Raw genomic sequence first — 16,702 nt, 5'->3', positions numbered from 1 at the left:
TTTCAGTGTGAAATGGACTTGAAAGTTTCACTGTGAAATGCACTCATGAATCAAGTTGTTTCTAGCTGTGTGTAGATTGGTCTAATGAACCTTTTTTGCAAGTAGACTGCTGTTAGATTTTTGAGGAATCTTTCGAGTGGTCCACAAATTGCCGACAGCAAATTGACATGTGAGTTGGCTGTTGAAACATTTCCACGCAAGTTTAAAGTTCCACGTTCTAGATTACGCTTCTCTCTATCAATTTCCAGCGTCTCCAGGCCGTTGAAAATGACATTGAACTCGACGAGATCGAGGAGCTGGATTTTCAAGCATTTTCGACACGGATTACTGGAAATATCGATTCGGGTCTTCTGGATTTTCTCCCATCTGAATTGGGTCCTGACGATCTTCTTCAGATCTAGTTACTCAAGGCCTTAAGCATTCAGGAGTGCCCAGTGTCTCTATTTGGGAAAGAATGGCATTGGAATGGGTAGTCTTGGGATATGCGGCAGGTGCAGAGGCCATCATGCTGTTGTTGCTCACAATGCCCGACCTGGATCACCTCAGGAAGGGACCGATAGTCGTTATTCGCAACGCATTGAAGCCGCTGCTCTCTGTGGTGCCATTCTGTCTGTTTCTGCTGATGGATATCTACTGGAAATATGAGACTAGTCCCAGTTGTGCAGGGCAGCTGTGTAGTCCGAGCGAGCATCTGCGCCATCAGAAATCCACCATGAAGAGCCAGCGTAACTTCATGCTTATTGCCTCGACTCTCCTGCTCTACTAGCTTCTGTTCTGCGTCAAGGGCATGGTTTTGCGAATCGAACGCATGAACGAGCAAATCGAAAAGCTGGGTCTCTTGGAAGACCAGGGATTAGTAAGTGGGCAATTCCTCTTCCGCGACAAAGGAATATATGAGCAACCCGTGACAAAACGCATTAAACGTTGTTTTTGATATCGATGCCGAAAACACCAGATGTTTGATATGCACAATAACTTGGCTATGCGAAATGTCCAGCCTTTGCGTCCTCCAAGAATGTATTAAGCGCTATTCAGTGGCTATGGAGGTGTTGCTCCAGACACAGTAGCAAGCATTCCCTTCACAGCTCAGTCCATGCCAAACACTTAACAACCACCACTGATAGCTTTATAGATCACGGTGCTCCAAAGCAATGCATATCTCTCTTACAATAATATAATATTCATGAGATAAATCAACTGTAACCTTGTATGCAATCCCTATTGCAAAATACTCAATTTCAATAATAATACACATGCAGAAATAATGTAACACAGTTTCCTATAAAATTGATTTCACAATCAAACACAAAATTTACATGGCTTGATATATGGGCACGCAGCCCTGGCTTCTTTATCTTCTCACCACACTTGCTCCACTTCTGCAACTTTCCAACACGCAGCTTCCTCATGTTGTTTCAATGCAGAGCTTGTCCCATTTCTATTTTGATGACACATTCAACTCCAGACAATGCCACCGATTTCATAAACAATTTATTCTTATAACAGACATGAATCTTCTCGCTTTGATACCACAATAAAGAAAATATTAAAATAAACACAAATCAAATATCAGAGACATAAACATCAAAGACGTGGCACAAAAGGCCTGATGCCTGAATGTATTGTATTCCTCACACTCTCTGTACAAATGATGTTTATGATACAAATATAAATACACGAGGAAATTTGTCTCAAGATAGTGCGCCTATCTTGGACAATTTGGTTGAACAAATATCTCAACTACACATTAATCTAGGAGCCTAACTAGTTGGAGAGAATCTCTCAACCAACTAGACCTAAACTGACTCCTAACTTTGAGGAACATACTCAATCTAGAAAGGTAGGAATAAATCCTAACTTTCATGATTTTAAATAGTTTAATTATTTTGGACTTAGAATTGTTTTCATCACATGAAAGTGAGGCTAACATTCCCCCCCCTCAATCATAAGTCCAAAATAAGAAACCAAGAACCATCTTCCAAGTTCTTACGCTGAAAATGTTGATCCTCAAAAAACACTGCCTGAAAAACCACCAAACTTGGATGCTGAAAAAACTCCAATTTGAAGAGAACATGAATCAGCTGCAAGTCTGATACATCTTTGAAAATTGCTTGACAACTCCATTAGTTGCCATGTTTCAAAAGGATCCATCTGTCCTTCAATCAATATCCTGTCCATTGACAAAATGTTGATGATGCCCATTGGCGAATTTGCTTGTCCACTAACAAAATGTTGAGAACGCCCACTGGCTACTTTGATGTTGACCGCGCACTGGCTGCTTTGATGTTGATGATGACCGCCCATTGGCTGCTTTGATGTTGACTGCACACTAGCTAATTTGACGATGCCCACTGGCTGATTTTTGATGATGCCCACTGGCTGATTTTTTTGATGTTGTCGAGACTTTCAGTCTGACAAACACCTTCAATTCCATTATCATTTCCCCCCTTTGTCAGCTGAAAGGAGAGATAGTCATCTGCATTTGATTTCTGAACCCCCCCCCGCCCCCCTTCAGGTGTAGGAGAGTGTCACTTTTGTACTCCCACTTTCAAGTGCATGAGAGTACCATTTGTTCACTATTGGTTGCAATAGTTGCCTTCATGTGAGACTGAATTTTTCGGTAACACATAGGATATTGTTTCACTGTAGATGACCACTTCCAAGGATCAATCCATGCATAATTGATTTTCACTCTGGGTGGTTGATTTCTCTTGCAACATCTTTTAGATGAATGGTTTTTCTTGCCACAATGGTGACAAGGATGGAGGTCAAAGCATTTAGTCTCCATATGGCCATTTCGCTTACAATGGTTACACTTAACCATATTCTGAGCACTGTCTAGAAAACCGACACTTACAAATTGAACTGGTTTTGAGAAATCTGGAATAAACAAAGTGTTTTCTTTGTTGTATCCTAGGCCATGTCGATCTTTGTTGAAAGAGATTTCTTCCCAAGGTCTGATCACTTTCTTGGAAAGACTATCCTGTTGTTGTTCTTCATACTTGCTGCTGCTGCTAACATTCTGTCCTTGATTTATTAAATCTTCTGTATCACACTGGGCATCAATCATTAACAGTTCATCGGTTTGACATGCTGCATCAAACTGATCAATTTGATCTTTGGTACTACTCGTTGCATCATTAAGTAGTACAACTGGTTGGATAAGATCACTTGTGTCACAACTGACATCAACTTGGTGGATTAGATCATTTGTGATACAACTTGTATCAATCTGGTGAATTAGATCATATGTATCACAACTTTCATCAACTTGCTGGATAAGGTCTTCAGTGTCACAACTTGCATCTAACTTCTCTGTAAATTGTGCATCTAGTAAATCTTGCTTTTCACTTAACTTAATTTGGAGTGCATTGATGAGTTTTTCTTTTATTTCTAGCTCAATTTGAAAATCTTTTGCTGCTTCTAATGTGCTGGTCATTTGATTGATTAAGTTTTGATTTTGCTTTAACTTCCATTCCAGTAATTCAATTGTATTATGTAACTCTTGATTGCACTCTTTCAACTCTTTAATTTCCATCTCTGCACTTTGAAGATGTTTTCCTCCTTTACCCATGTTGATCTTTGACACGCTCGCTTGAACTTGCTTTACTCAATTTCACGCTCACTTGATTTTCTTCAATTAACTTCATGCTCGCTTGAACTTGCTTTACTCAATTTCACGCTCGCTTGATTTTCTTCAATTAACTTCACACTTGCTTGAATTTTGTCATGCTCGCTTGCTTTTGCATTTGCTTGATTCTCTCGCTTGATGTTTGTTTTGATTGTTTCTTGAATTGCACGCTCGCTCGCTTTAGAGTTGAACTCGCTTGCTTGATGCTTTGTTGATTGTTGCACGCTTGCTTGATGTAGATATGAACGTGCTTGATTATTGTTTGAATAACATATTTGCTTGCTTTAGAGTTGAACTTGCTTGTTTGATGCTTGCTTGGTTGTTGCTTGAATGGCACGCTCGCTTGCTGTAGAGTTGAACTTGCTCGCTTAATGCTTGGTTGATTGTTGCATGCTCGCTTGATCACGATTGCTTGTTTTGGAACTTGCTTGGTTTCTAGCTTGAATTTGTTTGTTTGATCATTGATTGAATTTACAAAAGAAGGGTGTCGAATATTATTGAAAAATGCACCCAAGAGAAGACTTAAAATGATTAAATGACTAGTTCAAATGAATTTGATGATTCAATTGAAAACAATGGACTCACTGGACTTAATTGACTCTTTAACAATTCAAAGCTTGAGTGTCGGTTTCAACCGAGAATGCACCCTTACAATTCAACTCAATTCTATTTGAATTTGATTACAAGTTAACTTACAAATTATGATTTTGCAAGTTACAATGTTGTTTTGAGTTGAATTTTACAAAAAAGTTACAAGTACATTGTCCAAAAGTTGATGTAGTTGTTTGTTGAAGTAGATGACAACTTCATTAACTTTATTGCCTTGAGTGAATGATGTTGATGTAAAATCATTTTTTTGAACGCTGATGTTGACAACTTGATGTATTTGATTATGTGTTGCAGCTGATCGATTGATTGTGCTTTGCTTATTTATGCTTGATTACATGAGCTTGAAGAGAATTTATTATGTGCATGCATTTCCTTTTGCTTATTTATGCTTGATTACATGAGCTTGAAGAGAATTTATTATGTGCATGCATTTCCTTAACTTGTTGTGTACTCCATGTGTACCATATTACAAAGATAGTGTCAAAACTAGACACACAAAAATAAGCAACATCAAGAATCCAAAAATGCATGAGCCATCACAAACGTACTCATGGTATACCTAAGATCTCCTTATTCAATTTCAGGCGGATCTAGGACACTTCAACGCTACAAAAAATATATGTTTTATTAAATATCGAAGTGCATCAACCTTCAACTTCTCAAGCAATGATAATGCCAAACTTGTAGCCGCTTGAAGCAACTTGTCTTCAAAATTGAATGACTCAACCTCCTAGAACTTAGAAGTAAAAAACGTTACTTCAAAATACAATAATGAGCTTCCCTTCAAAAAAAAATTAAAAAATTCACTTGTCACTCCAAATTTACAAAATATACCTCATCTCTCCACACCTTATTACTCCAAAATACAAATTATACCTTTATCACTCCATTACAAAAGATTCACTTTACTTCCAAAACAATTTTATGAAATCACTTTATAAAGTGAATTGTTTCCCAAAGTTCAAATTTTGTTTACATTAAAAACACACCTTATCTCTCATAGAGAAAAAAAAACCAACTTTCATAGAAATATTAGTTTACACTTTTCACACATAAAAAATACATTTTTTAAAATTATTTATGTCTCCCTTTTTGTGAACAAAAAAAAAACCACTTGAGAATTTAAGCATACCTTGCCTTTATAATCTTGGAATGAACCATAGAAGAAAAAAAACTTGATTTATAAATTGCTCTTACCAAGAGTTGAAAGGTTCATTGTGAAATGGACTCATGAATCAAGTTGTTTCCAGCTGTGTGTAGATTGGTCTAATGAACCTTTTTTGCACGTGGACTGTTGTTAGATTTTTGAGGAATCCTTCAAGTGATCCACAAATTGCTGGTAGTAAATTGACATGCGAGTTGGCTGTTGAAACATTTCCACGCAGGTTTAAAGTTCCACGTTCCAGATTACGCTGCTCTCTGTCAATTTCCAGCGTCTCCAGGCCGTTGAAATGACATCGAATTGGACGAGATTGAGGAGCTGGATTTTCAAGCATTTTCGACATGGATCACCAGAAATATCGATTTGGGTATTCTGGATTTTCTCCCATCTGAATTGGGTCCTGACGATCTTCTTCAGATATAGTTACTCAAGGCCTTAAACATTCAGGAGCGTCCAATGTCTCTATTTGGGAAAGAATGGCATTGGAATGGGTAGTCTTGGGATATGTGGTAGGTGCAGAGGCCATCATGCTGTTGTTGCTCACAATGCTCGACCTGGATCACCTCAAGAAGGGACCGATAGTCATTATTCACAACGCATTGAAGCCAATGCTCTCTGTGGTGCCATTCTGTCTGTTTCTACTAATGGATATCTACTGGAAATATGAGACTAGTCCCAGTTGTGAAGGGCATCTGTGTAGTCCGAGCGAGCATCTGCGCCATCAGAAATCCATCATGAAGAGCCAGCGTAACTTCATGCTTATTGCCTCGGCTCTCCTACTCTACTAGCTTCTGTTCTGCGTCACAGGCATGGTTTTGCGAATCGAACGCATGAACGAGCAAATTGAAAAGCTGGAGCTCCTGGAAGACCAGGGATTAGTAAGTGGGAAATTCCTCTTTCACGACAGAGGCTTATATGAGCAGCCCATGACATAACGCATTAAATTTTGTTTTTGATCTCGATGCAGAAAACGCCAGGTGTTAGATATGCCCAATCACTTGGCCATGCGAAATGTCCAGCCTTTTCATCCTCCAAGAATGTATTAGAGCGTTGTTTAGTGGTTGTGGAGATGTTGCTCCACACACAGAGTAGCAAGCATTCCCTTCACAGCTCAGTCCACGCCAAACACTTAACAACCACCACTGATAGCTCTATAGATCACGTTGCTCCAAAGCAACACATATCTCTCTTACAATAATATAATATTCATGAGATAAATCAACTGTAACCTTGTATGCATTCTCTATTGCAAAATACTCAATTTCAATAATAATACGCATGCAAAAATAATGTAACATAGTTTCCTATAGAATTGGTTTCACAATCAAACACAAAATTTACATGGCTTGATATATGGGCACGCAGCCCTGGCCTCTTTGTCTTCTCACCACACTCGCTCCACTTCTACAGCTTTCCAACACGCAGCCTCCTCACGTTGTTTCAATGCAGAGCTGGTCACATTTCTCTTTTGATGACACATTCAACTCCACACGATGGCACCGATTTCATAAGCAATTTATTCTTATAATAGGCATGAATCTTCTCTCTCTGATAGCACAATAAAGAAAATATTAAAATAAACACAAATCAAATATCAGAGACATAGACAGCAAAGACATGGCGGAAAAGGTCTGATGCCTGAACGTATTGTATTCCTCACACTCTCTATACAAATAATGTTTATGATACAAATATAAATACATGAGGAAATTTGTCTCAAGATATTGCGTCTATCTTGGACAATTTGGTTGAGCAAATATCTCAACCACGCACTAATCTAGGAGCCTAACTAGTTGGAGAGAATCTCTCAACCAACTAGACCTAAACTGATTACTAACTTTGAGAAACAAACCCAATCTAGAAAGGTAGGAATAAATCCTAACTTTCATGATTTTAATTAGTTTAATTATTTTGGACTTAGAATTGTTTTCATCACATGAGAGTGAGGCTAACATTCCCCCCCTCAATCATAAGTCAATCATGAGTCCAAAATAAGAACCAGGAACCATCTTCCAAGTTCTTATGCTGAAATTGTTGATCCTCAAAAAACACTGCCTGAAAAACAAAATGTGAGTAAAGGAGTATTCTTTCTGGATTAGCGAAGGACGATTCTTCTGGATCAACGAAGGAGGTTTCTTTTGGGGCAACGAAGGAGAATGTTTCTTTTGGGACAATGAAAGATAGGTTTTTTTTGAGCAAGCGAAGGAGGGTTTCTTCTGGGCAGCAATAGAAGGATTCTTCTGGATAACCGAGATCTAGAGATTGAGGTTCTCTAGAGGAGACTAGTGAAAGCCTAGAGACCGAGATTCTCTAGGAGAAGTCGAGAAGAAGTAGTGTGAAGTATAGAGACCATGTTTCTCTAGAAGGAGCCGTGGAGAGTAGTTCGAAGGAAGTCGAGAAAGGGAAGAGGCAAAGCATCAAGGTTAGTGATTAGGTTCTTGGGAGGATACTAGAGTCAAGGGTCTTTGTCATGTTCTTGGTACTCATCAATTGAAGATCTAGAAGAAGAATTTTGATCGGGTTTTCCTCTCTAGAGGTGAGAGATTTTGGCCTTGGCTCACAAGCCTACATATTTATCACTTGTCTTTTATTGTGCATATTGGTAATTGTCTTGAAGAAAAGAACACAATAATAACATAACGTAGAAAAGAATATAAGCTAAGAAGCTAAAGGATATCACAAGCAATTATCAAGCAGAGAAATCTTTTTATTATTCATGCTCTAGATTTCTCAACGCTCATTGGTCTCCAAACAAATCGAAGATGCCTGTAGATTGTTCGCAAGGTCTAGGATGATGGTGTAGGTGATGCCACATCATCGTGCAAGTCCTAAATCATCTGCCAAGTGTATGGTGCAATTCTGGGGCTAGTTGGGCATGATGGATTAGGTGCATCTTCCTCGTCCAATAAGGGAACCGCAAGCAATCTCTGAATGGCTATGGGGATCCATGGAGTGCTATCTGCTGCTGTGGAGGCCCATGGCTCTCAATGCACACCCTTCAAGTGCCAATGTAGCCCTCTGAAGGATTAGGAACCCGTATAGGGAGACCAAACCCAAAATTGAGACCATCTGCAATCATACATAAGATCTAATGCATCCCCTAGCCTTCCAGTACAACAAGTCATTAGAGAAATCAAGTAAATGAGCTTACCTAATCATGGACCACAGGTGGGGACTTCATAATGGCCTGCCCTTCCATAATGGGCTTCGGGATGTGCCAATGTCTCCTAAAATCCAAATGGGGTTAACCAATAATCCTATTAGGTGGTTTTTACTTCTAAAGGGGGTAATATAGTCAAGGTACATCCTTCAAAAGGTGGTGGCGTGTGACATATAGGTGAATGAAGTAGGGAACGAGAAGGGGCAGCCCTGGGTCACATGCTAGGATACAAGGGTAGCTAGTAAGAGGGAAGCCCACACTTGGGTTTGTGTAGGAGGGAGAAATCGTGGTACATGAGGTGTCCCGACCTTGCTTTTTCTACCCTTCTTTTTATGATTTTTCCTTTTTATGATTTTCTTTGATTAATTGCTCGTGGCTCAAGGGGGAAGAGCATGATGTATAAGATATAGCAGTGAATACCCCCTTTTAAGGTGGGGCGCTTCATTTCCCACCAAGGGTTGGGACAATCATGGGTTCCTATATGATGAAGGAGCCTCATAGAACCTGTAGGAACCAGGGTGATGGCCATGATGATGGGCTAGAGCTCATGTATTGACTTTTGCTCACGTGCTAAATGTGTTTGTCCAGGCCATATTTTGCATTTTGTGGTACATTTCCTGTTGAATATGGCCATATATGCTTTTATCTTTCTTTTGAGCTACATCAATCTCCGGGCTTCATTCCAGGCCATGACCCAAGGTGTGGGCAAGGGAAAGGGGCGTGCTAACCCTATGTGTACCCAGTGGAGGAATGTGGACTCAGGAGAGAGAAATGATGAATGGGGTAATAATGAATGGGAAAAGGGTAATATGAGCGGATAAGGGAGCGAGACCACGCAACCAAAATCAAGTTTTCTTGTGAAATACCATCCCTGAAACCAAATGGTCAGTAAAAGAGGTCCCATGGGACTATAATCCAAGGTTAATTCCTAGAAGGGGTTTAGGGGACAAAAGCACAGTCCTAGGCCATTCTTTCCGCCGAATCCCCCCATTAATCTATGCCCATAACTGTCCATGATAAGCAAACTGCAATACCCAATTTCCAAATGACAAGGTTGTTAGTTTTTGGTAGCATCGAAAGTGCTCTAGCCTTGAAAATTGGCGGAGAGGCTAAGGCACATGAGTTTTAAAGAACCCATAAACCGTTTGGTGAAATTCCACCCGGATTGTATTTTATTAAAATAATTAATATTTTTAATGGAGTTCCTAAGTCTAAACTTAGGGAAATTAAAATATTAATGGGTATTAATCAAAATATGGGTGAGAATGATCTAGAAGGCGGATCAAGTCATGTTTTAATCTTAGCCATTGATTAGAGACTTAATCTCGGCTGTTGAAGACTCAACAGGAAAAGTATAAAATGGAGGCTTGCGGTTCATTTGGAAACAAACAAAGAGATTGAGGAAATCGATTTTCTGAGGAGAGAAGTTCTTAGGAGGCAAATCGATTGGGGAGATCTTGCATTTGAGGGGTAGAGAGAATTCGGGAGAAGGAATTTCCGGAAAATACAGAATAGAGAGGCCGAGGGAGCTTGCAGAGAGGGAGCGCAATAGCTGGGAGAGCTGACGTAGAAAAGCTGTCTGTCACGCAGAATCCAGAACTGCCGGAACAACCGAAATTGTCGAAACTGTCGCAAACTGCTGGAACATCCGGGAGAGATGACGCAAAAAAGCTGTTTGTCACACAGAATCCAAAACTGTCGGAACAACCAAAACTGCCATAACAACCAGGAGAGCTGACACAGAGGGTAGAGAAGGTGATGCAGGGCTGACCCAGAGCCAATGCAGAAATAGCTGGGATTAGCCAGTCTTGTGCCGTATCGGTTGGAATTCTGCTGGGTGAAGTGAGGTAAAACTCACTCAAATTTTCCGCCAGTTTTTTCTTTGTAAATGTTTCCTAGATGAGCATCCTAGATTCGTATTCAGATATTTCTCCTGCATAAAATAAACCCTTAGAACTCCTGCATCGGTTTTCCCGCATTGGGTTTTTTGGGGACTATTGTGTCCAAAACTAAGCGTGTCCTATGTATCTTGTTCTTTTCTCTATTTTCTGTTTCATGAGATCAAATATTTAATTAGTGTAGGCCGCAGAAGTAATTTGCTTCAGTGTTTAGAAGAATAACTTGATGAATGTAACTTAAAAATCAAGTAGGTGAAGTAGATTCAGATTTGCTGCAGTAGGGGTTCCTTCAGAGCGTAGGAATTTTCACAAAGGCATACCTTTAGATTCGGGAGGCTCATCTTCAAACATACGATCATGGAAGATGGGCGAGGGACCACATGGCTGACTCAGGTGGCTAGAAAATGGCACAATGAGCTAGTTGGTGGCTGCTGGCTGTCGGCTGAGGATCACCTTGGAGAAAAAATTTCTCCTAGGGATATTGTTGATTTTTGGTAGCATCGGATGTGCTCTAGCCATGAAAATTGGTGGAGAGGCTAAGGCACATGAGATCTCCAAGACCCAGAAATTGTTTGGAGAAATTCCACTCGGATAAATAAAGTTGTAAATAACAAGGATCAAGCCAGATCTAATTTAGCCATTGATTAGGGACTTAATTTCGGCCCTTGTATCGTCAACAAGAAAAGTATAAGAGGAGGCTTGAGGGTCAGTTGGAGACACACCAAGAGAGATCAAGAATTCGATTTTCTAGGGCAAGGTTTGTTGAGGAAATCGAGTTGGAGATCAGTTGCAGTGACGGGCAGTTCAACAAGGGATTTCGATCCAAGGCTGAAGAATACATGTCAGAGAGGCAACAAAATGCTGGAAGAGGCAGCGCAGAGCTTAGTAGGGCTGACACGGAGGCTAAGAAGGCCAACGCAAAGGATGTAGAGGGCCGTAGAGGCTGACACAGAAGCTGAAGAGGTTGATGCAGAAGTCGAAGAGGGCTTCAGAGGCAACCCTGGGAGAGCCCGTGGGACGGATTGGGAGCTGATCAGCTGACGCAGAGTTGAGGAAGGGTGACGCAGTTCTTGAAGGGTGACACAGTTCTAGAGGAGTGCTTGGAGCAACTTTCGCTGTCCAGCACAAGGAACAACCAGAGTCACTGTGGGATTGTTCATCCGGTTGCTGATTTGTCGAAATATCTGTCTCTGGATAGAAGTACTATTGCCGAGGATATTCTCTGAAGGGTGAGCCATTTCTGGCACCCTAGTTGTATTCAGAAATATGCTTGATAATAGAACCCTCATATATGCTGCAGCGGTTTTCTCGAATTGGGTTTTCCCAAGGACAATTGTCCAATAATAATCGTGTCCCTTGTGTTGTATTAGTTTATTTCAGTTGTTGATCTATATATTTGTGAAGGCTGCAATTGTGTTTACTTCGATGTTTATGTTATTAAATAACTTGTTAATGTAAAGAACAAGTAGGAGATAGTAAACCAGATATTGCAGTAGGGGTTTTTGATGTGTTAGATTCATAAATTTTCACAGATATTGCCCACAAAATGGTGGGTAACATTCGGCTCCAACTGGGACATGATGTCTCGAAGAAGTGGGCGAAGCTACTCGAGCAGGAGGTCACGAGAATTCTAGCAATCTCTTGGTTACCGTAGGCTTGTCACTTGCACATATAATAGATGGAAAACACGGGGCAGCATGCTTTCGCGACGGCTCATGATCGCACATGCTAATATGTTAGGCCATAAAATCAACAAAAAATAAAACATGCAAATATGCATCTATCTACCATGAGAAAAATTATATGATGTTATTCCTAGTGCGGAAATGAGCATGCAATGCATCCTACCCTAACATGCATATGACGAAACTATTATTGTGTAATCATAAAGCTAGTGCAACCAACATATCATCAAGTCAATATAAATTTGCTATATGATTACTTGCACAACAAGTCCCAAAGCAAATGAAAACCCAAACACATGGAGGATGTTGTGGGCGGGTGGTGGGAAAATATGATACCCCCATATGGATGATCATGTGAGAAGAGGTAAGAAAAAGATGTAATCTAGTCCATGAGATCTTCTCTTGCAACCAAAATATAGAGATGTTAACAACCAAGCTTATAAACTTTTGATGGATAACAAACTCTGGCATAACACTCCCACCGTTGTCCTTATTATTTATGTCATGGCTTATGGCGTTCATTGGGTTATGATTAGAGGGAAAGGGAGGCCGACGAGTTGGAGAAACACAAGTAGGTTGCACATGATGATTACACTAGAGAGGGGAGACTATGGAGTGATCAAAATCCTGAGGGTGCGTCCAAGGAGGAAAAGTATAATCGGTGAAGGGCTTTTCCTTGACACTATACTGAGGTGGGGGGAAGGACTCACAGTTACTTGACATCATATGACCATGGGTGAGGGAATCACTTGACGAAGACTCAAGATGATGACCAATAGGTAAAAGGGCGAAAGAAATATTGCATTCAACGGGTTGAGCTCCCCAAAATCATAATCTAATAGAATCATACTTAGGAGAAGTGTGAGCCTTATCAAATTCCTTTGTATCAAAGATCAGGTCTCTCCTAAAAGGAAAATTGATCACTTCTAACTACCCCTCTTTATGCAAAGGAAAATGAAGATTCTTCTTACCAGGGGTATCAATGGGTACGTCATCATAAATAGTGGCCGAGGGGAAGGGAAAACCAATTTCATCCTCATCCTCCTTGTCGGTGTCGTAAATGGGAGCACAATCAAACTGAGGACCAACAATTTCCTATTTCTCCTTTTCAATGTGGAAATAATCTTCAATGTCATCTTTCAAGGGGCTAATGGGATCATCTCTCTCAAGGTTTTCAAAAGAGGATTCATCGGGAGTAATATCCTTGAGAAAGGTAGGGTTGGTCTCAATTTCACTTTCCATAAATTCATCCTTCCCAGCACATGTGTCCTCAAAATCATCATTTTCATCATGTGGACCCAAGGAGGACTCATCTTCTTGTTCATTACCTAGATTCTTAATGTCTTGATGATGCTTGATGAAAGCTTCCTCTTGGATGCTTAATGTAGGGTGTACTTGAAAATGTCTAAGAAAGCCCTCAATGAACTCTTCAATAGATGAGATGCTCCTAGGTTCATGATCATGTAGCTTGGAGTTATGACCACCGAGAGATCCCATGAATAATAACATAAGGACATCTTGGTGGACACCTTCTCTCTTGAAGTATGTGCATTAAATATTTCTACGTGGTCAATTGCGGAGAATGGATCACCATCAAACACGGGCACCCCATGTACCATCCTTCCTGCGACATGATTAGGATGTCCAGGGATGCTAGCAATGTCCAAAGCGGGAAATTTACGAAAGAATGACAACCTATTTGAGGTATACATGAAACATATGTAGGAGTCACCAGGGTGAAATTAAAGATGCCTAGAAAAATGCTTGCTTCACCCTACAAGCATCGACCTTAAAGTTCAATGAAGAACTAGGGCGTCGTTCTTCCAATGGAGTCGCCAGAGGAATATTTTATAAATGTGGTCAATGAATCAATTCCTCAATGATTCACTAGGGAGGTGGACCTGCTTCCTCCCCGGCAACGACACCAAAATGTTACCGCTCAAACTAGTAGGGGACCTAAGGGGGATCCCTAAAGAGAAAATGCTAGGCCAAGGGCAACAAATGGAGACTTAGCTCATTATCACCTCAGTTAAGGCTCCCTTCTATTTACGGACTTTCACCTATGGGAGGAGACTTGATATGTATGGAGTCACAAATGAATGATAAGTCAATGGATATGAGTGACCCAAACAAACCCTTTCCCATAAAAGTTTGAAAGATGGAGCTTGCTTGTTCACTAAGGAAGGTATTATGTATTCTAGGGAAAGGATGAGAGGATTTTGAGGATTAGGTTTATGGGAATAGGCTTGTGAAATAGTTCCCCAATCCCTAAAATACTTGTTAAAATTGGTATCTTGGATGATTCTTGATGAATGATCTTTCAAAGGAGTGGGACCACACGGGGCCAAGTGTACACAGTCTAGGGTATGAGGAAAGAATGTGGCAACCAATGATATTCTTACACTACACAACGTGGGGAAAGGGTCAAAGAAAGAATTTTCACTTGAAGATGTTGTTTTGACTCTATGAGGTACTAGCCTTGGGGATGGCAGGGCAAGGTTTGATCCTGAAGCTAGGGCTTCAAAATTGGTAGAGAGCTTGAGGAAAGGCCAGCACAGGAGACCCTAGGAGATCGAATTTTTTTTATGGCTATCTTGTCGGGAAATTGATGTCCTAGGTACCCCAATGTATAAAATATAATTAACAAGGAATTTAAATATATAAAATATAATTAACATGGAATTTAAAGATATAATTAATAAGAAATTTAAATATATATATATAATTAACAAGGCATGATAGGAGTTTAAATCTATCTAATGTTTTGAATATTTACAATATCACTAATAAATCCAAAAATTCAATTTAGGTTAAAATAATAATAATAATAATAAATAATAATTAGTCAATCATTTATAAGCCGACATCAAATAATTCTCTCTATTAACTATTAATTGCTCCATGATTTCACGCTCTCTCTTCTCAAAATGCAGATCACATTGCCCTGATGATGGACTCACTAGGTTAGTCCGAAACATTGGCTTCAAAAACTGATCACAGGTTTTTCCACAAATATTAAAAATTCTACCAACCTGTATGGACTATCTTTAACCCAAATATGGCTAGTTCTAGAAGGATGTGAGAAAATATGAATTTTAGTGACCACCCTTTGTAGATTAGTGCTTTAATCTTGGGAGAATGGAGTCTATGATGAGTAAGAGTGGGATTTCTTGGTTCCCAGTCAAGGAGGCCTCAAGATCACTTCGTTTGCCTTCTAGGTCAAGAGGAAACAAACTTGTAGCTTTTATGCTTTGATGTGCAAGAGGAATGACTTGTGATGGTCAAATTTTACCCCTAGGAGATTTCACTCACATTACATGGCCCATACATTGAAGGAATGCTATAATAGAGGCAAATTCCACAATATTAAGCAGTAAATGCATGCAGCAATTAGCCTTGAAACAACGAAAATCCCAGTCCAACATATATGACAAAAGTAAACAAGAATAGCATCAAAAGTACGTACTTACATGTAATAGAGTATATTTAGCCATTCACAATTGATAATAAAGAAGCTCCAAGAGGAGATAGATCAATATCCACACATCAAAACTCATCCATAAAGCTCCAATTCATCCTTAGAAAAAGTGCGAAAATCTCAAGAGAGATAAGAGATCCAAACCAAGTGATGATGAGCAAAAGAGCTCATCTCACTTGTATTTATACACAACTTAGGAGTTCGAATTAGCCTCCTTGGCCTACATAAGCCCCAAAACTAAAATAATGTTCTAATAATTCAACTTTTGGTGACAAGTCCACCAAACTAACTGATAAATGAAAAAGTAAGTCTCTCAAGAGGTCAAATAATAATCTATGCATGTCGTAGGGCCCTCTAAGAGGCCTAATGAGGTCCATGGGTGCCACTATGAAGAATAGGACCCTCAAAAGTAGTGGACAAGGGGTTGGCCCCTTGTTATAACCTATGGTACTCCAAATGACTTGTGGGGGCACCCCTTGTTATAACCTATGGTACTCCAAATGACTTGTGGGGGCACACAAGTGTTCTCACGGGTCTCCAAACAAATCGAAGATGCCTGTAGATCGTCCGCAAGGGCTAGGATGATGGTGTAGGTGATGCCGCATGATCGTGCAATCTTGGATCATCTGCCAAGTGTATGGTGCAACTCTGGCGCCAGCTGGGCATGATGGATCAGGTGCATCTTCCTCATTCAATAAGTGAACCACGAGCAATCTTTGAATGGCTGTGGGGATCCATGGAGTGTTGTCTGCTGTTGTGGAGGCCCATGGCTCTCAACGCACACCCTACAAGTGCCAATATATCCCTCTGAAGGATTAGGACCCCGTATAGGGAGACCAAAGCCAAAATAGAGACCATCTGCAATCTTGCACAAGATCCAATGCGTCCCCTACCCTTCTTGTACAACAAGTCATTAGAGAAATTGAGTAAATGAGCTTACCTAATCATGGACCACAGGTGGGGACTTCATAATGGCCTGCCCTTTCATAATGGGCTTCGGGATGTGCCAATGTCTCCTAAACTCCAAATGGGGTTAACCAATAATCCTATTAGGTGGTTTCTACTTCTAAAGGGGGTAA

At 40.2% G+C, this 16,702-nt stretch overlaps 1 protein-coding gene and 2 pseudogenes across 3 annotated transcripts in view; all 3 read left to right on the top strand.

Moving 5' to 3' along the window:
• Positions 1 to 16,702, top strand: part of LOC149256967 (D-amino-acid transaminase, chloroplastic-like) — a 163,822-nt gene that overhangs the window by 48,298 nt on the left and 98,822 nt on the right. The gene's annotated exons all lie outside the window — the stretch shown is intronic.
• On the top strand, positions 411 to 975 carry LOC149256969 (uncharacterized; annotated as a pseudogene).
• On the top strand, positions 5,879 to 6,337 carry LOC149256968 (uncharacterized; annotated as a pseudogene).

This window comes from Pinus tabuliformis, chromosome 6 (genome assembly GCF_031772625.1).
Source record: "Pinus tabuliformis cultivar Carrire ecotype Pingquan chromosome 6, CPIR1, whole genome shotgun sequence".
In the NCBI taxonomy this organism is placed as follows: Eukaryota; Viridiplantae; Streptophyta; class Pinopsida; order Pinales; family Pinaceae; genus Pinus; species Pinus tabuliformis.
The sequence above is the reverse complement of the archived record's forward strand: the minus strand, read 5'-3'. Positions and strand labels throughout refer to the sequence as shown.